Genomic DNA, 12,583 nt, shown 5'->3' on the forward strand with positions numbered 1-12,583 from the left:
CAGTAGCTAAACGATTCTGTAATCTGACACTCCCTGGCATTTGCTCTGGCCTTGCCATTGCCAGAGTTCTGTATTCTATACCTGCCTCCTAAAACTTTTGTTAATCACGTAACAATGATAATTGATACTGAGTGTATGACCTCATTTAATCCCCACAACAGCCCTCTGAGGGAGGTAATAATATCTGTGTTTCATAGATGGGGAAACCAAGGCCCACTATCAAGGATCTCATCCAAGGGCTCTTCCCTGGGAAATTAGACTCCATCATCCATGGCCTTCATTATTGTACTCTATTTTATATAAATCCAAGTTTGTTTTTTTTTTTTTTTTTTCAGAAAAACATCTACTTTTGTTTATTGATTCTGCCAAAGCCTTTGACTGTATAGATCACAATAAACTGTGGAAAATTCTGAAAGAGAAGGGAATACCAGACCACCTGACCTGCCTCCTGAGAAATCTGTGTGCAGGTCAAGAAGCAACAGTTAGAACTGTACATGGAAAGTTTTGTAAACCCCAGTGTTCAGTTCTGTGCTGAGGCTCATGTTTCATAGAATTGTAACTGGTGGAAGGACTACACGGCCAGTTTTACATGGACTGAAAGAGTCTCCCTCTATCTTTTGTCTGAAATCCTGAAAGGAAAACAAGAAGGAGGAGTGTCAGGTGGAAAAATATAGAATGTTCATAACTAGACACCACCTTTCCTCAGACAATGTTGGGTTTGCGGCAAAGCCGTTTTATTTTATTCTTAAGCCAGCTCTATTTATAACTGTCCCCTGATTGCCCACAAAGCCCACATTAGCATTTCATCAGCCAGGTACACAAGCAGAGTGAGACAAAAGTCAACACAAGTCCTTTTCCTAATCATACCTGTATTTCCCGTTCCTCCTTATTCTCACCCCGGAGGAAAAAAAAACATTTCCAGAAGATTCCTTCAGCAGCATAACTGATCTCATTGTGTTTAACAACAAACACACTTCAAACCTTTTCCAAACCTCCCGTGAAGTGTCTGTACTGTTAGAGAAGCAGGTGTCCTCTAAGCGGTCTGTGTGGCCTGCGCTGTAACAGCTTAACTGTGAGTCTCTCAAACCAGCCTTGAGGAGACGCTCACAGCACCCAGGGTGAGGTTTGGCTGCTAACAAGCACTTTGTCTTCATGATCACAGTTGTTGTTTGGGCTGCTCTTGTTTCGCCACTGCCTTCTCCCTGGCTTGGCCCACATCACCTCAGTCAGATCGTTTCTGGAATGGACGACACTGAGAGAAAGCACTGTGTCATCCTTGCTCCTTATCAATTCCTCCCAGAGCCCAGCACTCATGATCTGAGGAAGTCTCGATGGGAACAGGGGCTGGTGTTAAGAATGATGCCATTCATCCTTTGGTGGTGGCGGATTAGCTGCTAAGTCATGTCTGACTATTTGTGACCCTATGGACTGCAGCCCACCAGGCTCCTCTGTCCCTGGGATTTCCCAGGCAAGAATGCTGGAGTGGGTTGCCATTTCCTTCTCCAGGGGATCTTCTTGGCCCAGGGATCAAAGCCATGTCCTGTGTCTACTGCACTGGCCAGCAAATTCTTTACTCCTGAGCCATCAGAGAAACCCATCACCTTTGCCATACCCTAAAGCCACAGCGACTGTTTGGTGTTGTATTCCTTGACCTGCCTTCAGGATCACGCGCTGTCACTGAAGAAATTCAGATAACTGCTTGGGTTGTATCCTCTCAGAACACCTAACCCTGGGATTAGTTCACTGCTTATTCATTAAGAAAACCGGAAACAAGTACATCTGTCTTCCTCAGAGCTTTTCTCTAGCTGAGCACATATATCTGTCCCAGGCAGTCTGAAGTCTCTGCATCCTGAAATGGGATACCATGTCATATCTGTTGACTCTGATGCTTCCATCATTCACTCTCTATTTCAGTAACCCTAGAAAATATCCCAGAGAAAAGCAGGCCACTGTGTCTTGGAAATCAGTAGGGATATGGTGTTCAGTCTTCCAAAAGTCCTACCAGGACTGCAGATCTGCTGCAAATCTTCACCTGCTAGGACCCACATTCTCATCTTTTAGCCACGGGCACAGTTCTCCAAGTGTGGCCATTGGGAAGGTTTTAAGGATGGAGATGTGGCAATCGGGCTGCCAGGCCCATTCTCTCAGGACCTGGTCGGCCTGTCTGAGCTGCGCTCTTCAGCTGACCTGGTGCTGCCGTGTGCTCTATAACAAGCCTCGGTTCTCCACATCAAGGATGGTTCTGAAACCCAATGCAGGGGAGGGGCTCCCTGTCCTAGGAACCACAGCCATCCTCAAGCTGAACTCTCCTGTGGACCTGTCTGCTATAGACATGAAGTTCCCTGGCCTTCCGGGACTCTGCACCCTGCTTCTGCCCTGGAGCTGGGTTTGAACCCAGACCTTCTCGTGATGATTTCAGACTCTGCTCTTGGGCTTTCCCTTCTGGTCCAGCCTGAGTTCTGGCGCCTTGGTCTCTACTTTCTTCTGTAGATTCATGGTTTCTGCAGTCTCCTGGTACTGCATGCAATAAGAACCTACTGTGTTCTCCAAAACCCACCCCCAACTCCCATCCCAGACCCTGTGAGCCACCCTAACCCACTGAGACCCAGGATCTGGCACAGACCCGGAGATGGTTACAGGGCTACAAGGAAACACAGGATTTCTTTTAATCTTCTGAGTAAGACTTCTCAGAACACATTCAGATACCATATTCTAGTAAAAGCTTAAGACTGAAATCTCAGGTATTGATTTGAGAATGAAAAGTGAGGCATGCATATAAATTCTGAAAGTTTTAAGTTTGAACACAAATATAAGCTCAAGAAGAGTTTACCTAAATCTGTGGATACTTTATCTCATTTCTTGCCCCACTCTGGCCCCTACCTCCATGTTCCATCTATTCTACATTACTTTGGGCCTCTAAATAGGCCAGGCTGTTTCTCATCTCTGTGCTTTGTTCATGCTGTTTTTCCAGTTCTTGGAATATTGTAGGCAGTTAATGTTTGTTGAATAAGTGCTCCACCTTAGAAAATGTTTCCCTCAGAGTGTCTAGCACATAGTATTTAAAACTTTTTGAAGTAATGGTTAAATTAAATATCAGTACTGTGTTACTAAGGGAAACTAACGCATTCTTAACTTTTGAGCATCCAATTATGGCAGAAATTATCGTTTATCTTCCCTTTGTAAAATAAAATATTGGGAGTTTGGGGTTGACATGTATACACTACCATATTTAAAATAGATAACCAACAAGGACCTACTGTATAGCCCAGGTACTCTGTTCAATATTCTGTAATAACCTAAATGGGAAAAGAATTTGAAAAACAATAGATACACTCATACACACACACACACACACACACACACACATATATATACACATATGTATAACCAAATCACTTTGCTGTACACCTAAAACTAACACAACATTGTTAATCAATTATACTCCAATATAATTTCTCTCCATGAATGACTTATGAAATAGAGGAGTCCTTAAAGGAGCTTTGCAGAGAATGAAAATTTAACTTTCTAGCAACAGTGAATATAGATATATTAAAAATAACCATCTTACTTTATAAGTGTTTAAAACACTGAATAAAACAAAGCAAAACCACATGCATATTATTTTTGAACATTTGCTTTTGCTAGCAAGAAAAAGAAGTGAGATGTACAGAGGCTGAAAATGAAGGAGACACATGAATCCAGGGAGGTTAGAGAGTGCTGAACAGTGGCTAGCTGTGCTTCCCAGTGACCCAAAGCTTCTGTCTTAAGAGTCATGCAGAACACAGAGACAACGCTAAGGGACCACACAAGCTAGGGGCTCCAATTGGAGACTCAGGTAAGCTAGGATCCCTACTTCCCCAAAGAACAATAGCCTCATTTGGTCTTAATTTTGAGTGAAGAGAAAAAAATTACTCCCCTGAGTCTGGGTATATATCATTCAGTCATCACGCAGTTTAGAAGACTGAATTCACAACACATCCAGCCCCAAAGAATCCTAAACCAAGAATCAAGTTTAAAGAGTTCCTAGCAGGTAAAGTTTTGATGCTTGATAGAAGTTGAAGGAAATATTTCAGAGGAAATATACTCTCCAACAGATGAATTGATAAAGAAAATATGGCATATATCCACAATGGAGTCCTACTCAATCATAGAAAAGAATGAAAAAATGCCACTTGCAGCAACACGGATAGACCTAGAGATGATCATATTAACTGAAGTAAGTCAGACAGAGAAAGACAAATATCCTTTGATATCTATTGTATGTGGAATCTAAAATATAACACAAGTAAACTTAATTACAAAACAGAAACAGACTCACAGACACAGAAAACAAACATGGTTACCAGAAAGTGGGGGGATAAATTAGGAGTTTGGGGTTCACATATACACACTAACATATAGGGAGTAGATAACCAACAAAGATCTATTGTATAGCACCGGAAACTATCCTCAATATCTTGTAATAATCTATAATGGAAAATAATTTTTAAAAGGATATATGCATGTGTGCCAAGTTGCTTCAGTCATGTCCAGCTATTTATGACCCCATGGACTGTAGCCTGCCAGGCTCCTCTGTCCATAGGATTCTCTAGGCAAGAATACTGAAGTGGGTTGCCATACTCTCCTCTGGGGAATCCTCCCCACCCAGGGATCAAACCCATGTCTCCTGCATTGCAGGTGGATTCTTTATCATTGAGCCACTAGGGAAGCCTATATATATATATATAGACCTGTACAAATTTCAGTTGTACAGATATATGTATATACATATCTATACATATGTATATACATATACAACTAACAACATTGTAAATCAACTATATTTCAATGAAAATATTTTAAAAATTAAAAAATAAATAATTTTCCCACCTCAAAAAAGAAAAAAAGAAGATAAAGAAATGCACTCTCAACCCAGGCTCCAACAAATTTCTGCAAATGAAATTCCCTCAAATCAGTTCATAATGAAAAAATTATTAAGTACACAAAGAAAAAACTAACATGAACAAAAGTTGGTAGAAACAAGCCACAGATTGGGAATGAAAAGACTTTGAATATTGAAACTGCTAGATACAGATTATAAAATAAGCCTTTCAAATTTGTTAAAATAAATGGAAGAGGGAAAGCAAGCCCGAATAAGGAACAAGAGACTAAAAAAGCTGAATAGAAAAATTTGAAAAAGAACCAGACAGAATATATAGAAATGAAGAATAAATAATTGAGTTCAAACTTACTGAACAGGTTAAGTAGTAGATTGAATACAACTGGAAGAGAGAAATAGTTAATCCAAAGTAAGAGTGGAAGAATTACACATGGTATAGTACGGAGAAACAAAGAGGTTAAAAGTATAAAAGAGGGGATGGAGGATCAAGAGGATAGAGAAGGGGGAGCTCACAAACATATCAAAAATATACTCCCCGTGTGGAACAATTCTCAGAGAAAAGCTGCTGGAAAGTGGCACATTTCCTGTACAAACAAAGCTGCAAGATAGATCTCCGCATAACAGTGTAAGATAGAAAAAAAAAAAAAAAGACCTCAGTATGGGACTGGTGCCCCTGAGGGATCTCTAAAGAAGAGAAAATCCCCAGGGGCAGACCCCACCAGGGGAGACCGCTCGCATGGTGGGAAATTCCCTCAGACAGAGGTGCTGGAGAAACCTAGACTCTAATTGCGTGGAAAGCCCGTGCAGGTTTGCTAAAAATCAGAGCAGAGAGAGACCTGAGCTAGTGGTCAGGTAAGGGAATTCCATTTGCTGAAATTTGTTGTGGCCTGGGTTGAGAGTGCATTTCGCTTTTTTCCTTCCTTCTTTTTTTTTTCTTTTTTGTGGGAGAAACACCAGGGAGAGAGCCTCCTTGCTGCACTTCCCAATCCGAAGAGGAGAACTTCCTGGTTCGGCTCGCTCCACACCCCAGTCTGGCAGGAGATGTGAGCAAACATCCGGTCTACCTGTGCAGAGACAAACCAGGGCACCTGCGGTGTGATGGAACTGAACAGCAGAGAGGGGTGTCAGTACACACAGTGGGCAGCAAGGTGAGCCAGCCAGACATTGTCAGTGCACGCACCTGGCAGATATCGTGGGCAGTACCACAAGAAAACACAGCAGCTGAATGCTGAATCTTAGGCAGACAAGCCCTGCGAGAGGACTTGACTTAGCTGTGTGGAGACAGCCAGGAGGGCCTGGCCCAGGGGGAGCCGTGGAGCCCATTGTTAGCATGCATGGCGGGGGAGGGCCTGGTCACAGCAGACACTGGCACCACAGCAATGCACAGTGGCTGGGGATGGAGTCTCAGGCAGATAGGCCCTGGGCAGGAGTAGGAAGTAGTTCATTTCCCAGTGGGATTGCTCAGGCTTCACTCACCCTACTCTGCAGCTTGGTGCTGGATCTGGGGCGGAAGCATCCTGGGAGAGGTCTGCCACAGAGGCAGCCCAGGTCCCCAGTGGCAACATAGCACCTCAGTTCCTGCAGGCACAGAACCTGAGCCCCCAGACCCATCACACCACAGCCCAGCACTAGGTCTGGGATGAAGACAACAGAGAAAGGGAGATGACGTTGGGCTCCTTCTGTGTATGGGTTCACTGTGACTGTGCAGGCTTGACTTGCTTCAGTGGCCACTTCCTTTAGGACTAGGCATATACGCAAGGGCAATGGAGTTTGACTGAACTTGGGGCTTCTACTGCAACAACTGGGGAGCAGACCCTGCCTCCCAACAGGGTGGTGATGGTCACGGAGCAGAGAGGGGGCCCTGCCCCCACATCTAGCCAGGCTCTTGGTTGTGACCCCTACCAAGAGGATGACAGTCAGCCACTGAGGAAAGACACCCAAACCAGGCCTTGAACCAAAGACACCGGACTCACACAGTCTACACAGGGATACTCCCACAGGAAAACAACCTTTCAAGACCACAGTAGGTAACTTTTTCTCCTAAATTCACAGAGACAGAGAAAGTTAAGTAAAATGGAAAAGCAGAGGAACTGCTCTCAATGAAAAGAGCAAGATAAATACCCTGAAAGGACAAAGAATGAAACAGAGCTCACCAGTCTACCAGGACCTCAGTTCAAACAGGAGGTTATAAAAATGTTAAAGGAATTAAGCAAGATTATCAACAGAAATGCAGATAACTGTGATAAGGAACTAGAAACCAATCTAGTGTGAGAAAGTCTAGGTGTACCAATCAAAATTAGACCATTCAATTGCCAAGATAAAAATCAATCTAGAAGCAATGAATATCAGACTAAATGACACAGAAGAAAAAAAATTGAAAAAAAAGACAGTGATCTGGAAGATAGAATAATGGAAACCGTCCAATCAGAACAGCAAACAGACAAATGAAAGCAACATACACGATCTATGGGATAATATAGTAATATGAAGCATTCCAACCTACACATACTAGGGGTTTCAGAAGGAGAATAAAGAGCAAAGGGGATTGAAAAGGTATTTGAATAAATTATGGCTGAAAAATTCCCAAACCTGTAGAAGGATATCCTGTAGAGATATCCTTGTACAAGAAGCACAGAAAGTCCCAAACAAGATGAACCCAAACAAACGCATGCCAAGACACCATAATTAAAATGGAAAAAATTAAAGAGAGGATTCTAGAGGCCACAAGAGAAAAACAAAGGGTCAGTTACAAAGGAACCCCATTAGGTTATCAGCTGATTTTCTGCAGAAACTTTGCAGGCCAAAAGGGAGTGGCATGATATATTCAAAGTCGTGAAAAGGAAAAGGAAAAACCTGCAAGCCAGAATACTCTACCCAGCAAGATAATCATTTAAAATAGGAGAGAGAAAGACTTTCTCACACAAGCAAAAACTAAAAGAATTCAACAATACTGAATCTACCCTAGAAGAAATATTCAAAGGTCTTCTCTGAAGAGAAAAGAAGCAAAAATCCATAGGAAAAGGAAAAATCATAATAGGAAAGGTAAATATATAGAAGTACTGAAGATCACTTAAATAAACCAGTATATAGATTGAAAAACAATCAAAAATTTTTGTAAAAGTGACTATAACTATAATTATCAGCAAAAGGATAACTATGAAGATGTAAAATAGGACATCAAAATCACAAACTGTGGCGAGGAGAGTATAAAAATGTGTACCTTTTAGAATGTGTTTGGATTTATGTGACTATCAGTTTAAAGAAAGTAGCTATAGTTATGGGTCAACATACTTGAACTCCAGGGTAACCACAAATCAAAAACATACAATAGATTCACAAAAAAACAAAAAGAAAGGATCTCAAGCATGTTATAATACAAAAGAAAACCATCAAATCAGAAAAGGAAAAACGAAAGAAGAAAAAACATTAGAGGAACAGATTCATTCCTAGATTTTTCTGCTATTTTCCAAGCAATTTTATAATGTCATCTTTTATGCTGGGATTAGGAGCTGGGAACATGCAATGAGCTATTCATTCCAAAGGCAAAGGAAGAACTGGGTAGCATGCAGAATGCAGAGAGTGAGAAGGCAGGTGTGGGCGATGGGCCCCTCGCGCTCCCTCTCTGCTTCTGCCTGGGGCTGGGCGTGTCCAGATGCCCTCTGTATGGTCACTGATGCCGTGGAGCCAAGGGGTACATGAGGCACATCTGAGTAGTCCAGGCTCCAGAACCAGCCCTGTTTCCACAATACCTCAAGGCAGATTCAGAGAGCATAACTATTTTCACATTTGTCTGCCAAGATTTCTGGGCTTCCTTTCAAACCCTTAAAAAAGGATCCCTTTTCTCTCCATTTTAACCAATTATGCAGTATTACCCCAGACCCATAATTTAATCATTTTTTCCAGGCACTTGAGTAACTGGGGGACAAATCAATAGCATTTGTTCTGAAGTTCCTAAAAAGATATCACATTCTTTCAGCTCACTTGCAAGCTACACAGACTCCTTATTCTTTTGTGTATGGCCTCCCTCAATAGTGGCAATGTGTATTAGAAGCTGTCTCCTTGCCCTTATCAACCCTGTACATTTCTCTGTCTGACACTTTTCATATTGTATTAGAATGATCTATTTATACATTTGTGTCTTCTTTAATCTCCTCTCAATTTCTCAAGAATAGGAACTGCACCTTTTTGTTTTTGTGTAATAATAGGATGTTAAATTTAAAGCTTCAGCTGAGATTCAAGATACAATAGAGGCTGCATACCAAACTGAGACACCACATCACTCTAGAGTTTAAAAACAGAATTTTGACAACCAGTTCCATGATTCTTAGCTACCTCAATCAGATGAAGGACTATAAAAAGGAATCAAAGTAGAAAGAGAAGATTTGTGATGCTATTTCTTAGGAGAAAAAAACTTTTTCCTCTGTTATGAGCTAATACTCTTCCCCCTCCTAACACACAAAGCACGAAGTTGTGATGTGGTGGGGACACCATGGACTATAGACAAACTCATACTTAAGAAATTTAATGTGATCTAGAACATAGGGTCTTCCCAGACTGTGCTACTGGTTAAGAGCCTGCCTGCCAATGCAGAAGACACGAGGGACGTGAGTTTGATCCCTGGGTTGGGAAGATGCCCTGGAGAAGGGCATGGCAACTCACTCCAGTATTCTTGCCTGGAGAATCCCATGAACAGAGGGGCTTAGCGAGCTACAGTCCATGGAGTCACAAAGAGTTGGACATGACTGAAACGACTTAGCCCAGCCTGTATAGCAGAACAGGTCAATGAGAGAGAGAGAAAGAAAGAGAAAGAGAATATGCATTTGGAGGTCGCCACTCCTTCACAGGGCTTCCCAGGTGACTCAGTGGTGAAGAATCCACCTGCAGTGTAGGAGCCATGGGTTTGAAGGAAATGGCAACTGACTCCAGTATTCTTGTCTGGGAAATTCCATGGACAGAGGAGCTTGGTGCACTGCAGTCCATGGGGTCTCAAAAGAGCTGGACCCAATTTAGTGACTAAACAACAACAACAACAACTCTTTTCCTAAAATAAGGAATAGATGAGTTTGTCCAACAGACCAGATATCCTGGAGCCATAATGAGTTCCCACCAATAGGATTACCTGGGAGATGAGACCTGAGCATTCAGAGTCATGTGTGATGTAGACTTTTGGGGAATGAAGGACTGAGGGGACATCAGCCAGATGATGAGTAGGACATTTTCATCAGAGGCTTCAGAAGTTTCAGCATGTATTTCTCTACTGAATGTACTTTAAAAGGTCAGAGGAAGATAAAAATAAAATCTTGCTTTGATTATAACCCACTGGTCATGTTGGATCAATATATCAGTCACATTTATTCCCCTAAGTGTCAGACATAGTGCCTGACTCATCCTAGACATTTGACAAATGCCAAACTGAGCTGACTGATTTTGGCACATACTCTTCTATGAATCAAAACATGTCCATGAGGCAGCCCAAATGGATGGCAGCCCATATTTTTATTTCAGGGTTATGTCTATTTAAATTACACTTTGGGGAAGGTTTTATGGAAACAATTAAAATTACCTTCTAAATACAAATATAGATTTAGATATCAGCCCTTATTTATTATACGTACATATAGTCAAGCTCTAGAGACTCATTGCTATTGCAAATTCTATAAACCCCAAACATCTTGTGGTCTGGTTTTTGACAATGTTACAAAGAATTATGAATCCAATAGAAAAGTTTAACTGAAACCAATGGACATGTAGGAAAGTATCCAAAGGCATTACATGGAAACTGAACAGAAAAAAAACTTCAAAAAAATCCTCTTCCTCAACTTCTGTTCTTATTAGCTCCCCAAACTTTTCCCTTCTCAAAAATTTCACCAGATTTCCTCTGAAATCCACTCGCTTGTCTTTTCTTCCTCATAGCCTCAAATCCACTCTCAGCTGCAAATTCACTCGGCCCTTCCCTTTCTCTTAGGCCACATCCGGACTGCTCTGCATGGCTTACTCCACTGAATTCATAATCACGAGTGGTTGGGTGAGCAGACTTAGCAGAAAACACCAAGATTTTCCTGAGGAGTGGTGGGGAGAAAAAGGAGGCTGTGAGCTTCATTTTCCTCTAAAAGGGAGACTTGCCAAAGGGCAGCATTAGAAGGAAGAGTACAGCAATAAGCTATAATGGAGAAGAATCTGAAATATATATATGAGTGAATCACTTTGCTGTATGCCAGAAACTAACACATTGTAAATCAACTGTGCTTCAATAAACAAAAATGGGCATCAAAGAAAACCTGGCCTCTCTTTTACTACCTCTGGGACTTTCTCCACCTCATAGTAACTCATCTTTAGCTTGACTATGAAGTGAAACCTTATAAGAGATGTATTGATTTGGTTTTTGTTTCTAATTAAAATATATAACATAATATTTTATCTCAGTAGTCATTGATGTGAAAGTGTTAGTCTCTCAGTCATGTCCGACTCTTTGTGACCCCATGGACTGTAGCCCATCAGGCTCCTCTGTCCACGGAATTATCCAGGCAAGAATACTGGAGTGGGTAGCCATTCTCTTCTCCAGGGGATCTTCCCAACCCAGAGACTGAACCCAGGTCTCCTGCTTTGCATGCAGATTCTTTATCATCTGAGCTACCAGGCAAGCCCCTTAGTCATTGATCAGTTCAGTTCAGTTCAGTTCAGTTGCTCAGTTGTGTCCGACTCTTTGCGACCCCATGAATCACTGATACTTGGTTGTAAATGAGTGTATTAGTTACTTTACACTAGGCTTGGATGGTAAATTAAGAAGGAAGAGACTAAGATATAAGAAAGAACATCTCAATAATGAGGAAGGGTGGAAACATTAGATACAAAATTTGCCATTTTCTTCTTCAAAACGTTGGCAGGGTTAGTTCTGGTCCTGGAAAAAGGCTTATGTAAAAATTATTATTTTGGGGAGGCTAGTTGTCTGGTAGGAGTGTGAATTGGAGCAAACTTTAGGGTAGGGATGGGGCTTCCCTTGTGGCTCAGCTGGTAAAGGATCCACCTGCAATGTGGGAGACCTGGGTTCGATCCCTGGGTTGGGAAGATCTGCTGGAGAAGGGAAAGGCTACCCACTTCACTATTCTGGCCTGGGGAATTCCGTGGACCGTATAGTCCATGGGGCTGCAAAGAGTCAGACACGACTGGGGGACTTTCACTTCACTTAGGGTAGGGACAGAAGGAGTTTGGCCAGGTGTACCATAATGCTTCAGTATGCATAGTGATTCTGCTTCTAGGAGTCTACAGTAAAGAACCAGCAGGATGCATTTCTAAGGACATTAACTATAGTGTTGGTTAAAATTAGCATAATAGTTGTGGGCAAATAATTGGAAGCACCTACATTTCTGAGAATCAGGAGCTGATTGAGTAAATTAAGGTTCATCCTAGAGGTGATGCTATGTAGTTGTAAAGAATCACATTATAAAAGAATATTTATTTATGTGAGAAGTGGCCACAAAATTGGTAAGTAGAAAGTAGCTTCTAAAATAATATATACTGTATGCTACCATTTATTAAATATAAATACAGAGAAAAAAGGCTGAAAGGATATGTTAAACGTGGTTATCTCCAGGTTCAGGATGGTATAGATTTATATATTTTTTCTTTTGGGCTTTTCTGTATTTTCCAAGTTCTATCCACTGTCCCCACATTACTTTTGTAAAACAAATAAGAACATATTTTAAA

The 12,583-nt window shown here is 41.6% G+C and overlaps 1 protein-coding gene and 1 long non-coding RNA gene across 3 annotated transcripts in view; one reads left to right on the top strand and one right to left on the bottom strand.

The window, feature by feature from the left end:
- The window catches only part of LOC108635589, a 48,243-nt gene extending 37,104 nt beyond the window's left edge, over window positions 1-11,139 (top strand). Inside the window, exon 3 of the long non-coding RNA XR_001917862.1 lies at window positions 10,845-11,139. This is a non-coding gene — a long non-coding RNA (uncharacterized LOC108635589). The remainder of the gene's footprint in view (window positions 1-10,844) is intronic.
- VTCN1 (V-set domain containing T cell activation inhibitor 1) overlaps window positions 1-12,583 on the bottom strand; it is a 75,287-nt gene that overhangs the window by 43,838 nt on the left and 18,866 nt on the right. The window lies entirely within an intron of this gene.

Source organism: Capra hircus, chromosome 3, assembly GCF_001704415.2.
Source record: "Capra hircus breed San Clemente chromosome 3, ASM170441v1, whole genome shotgun sequence".
Classification (NCBI taxonomy): Eukaryota; Metazoa; Chordata; class Mammalia; order Artiodactyla; family Bovidae; genus Capra; species Capra hircus.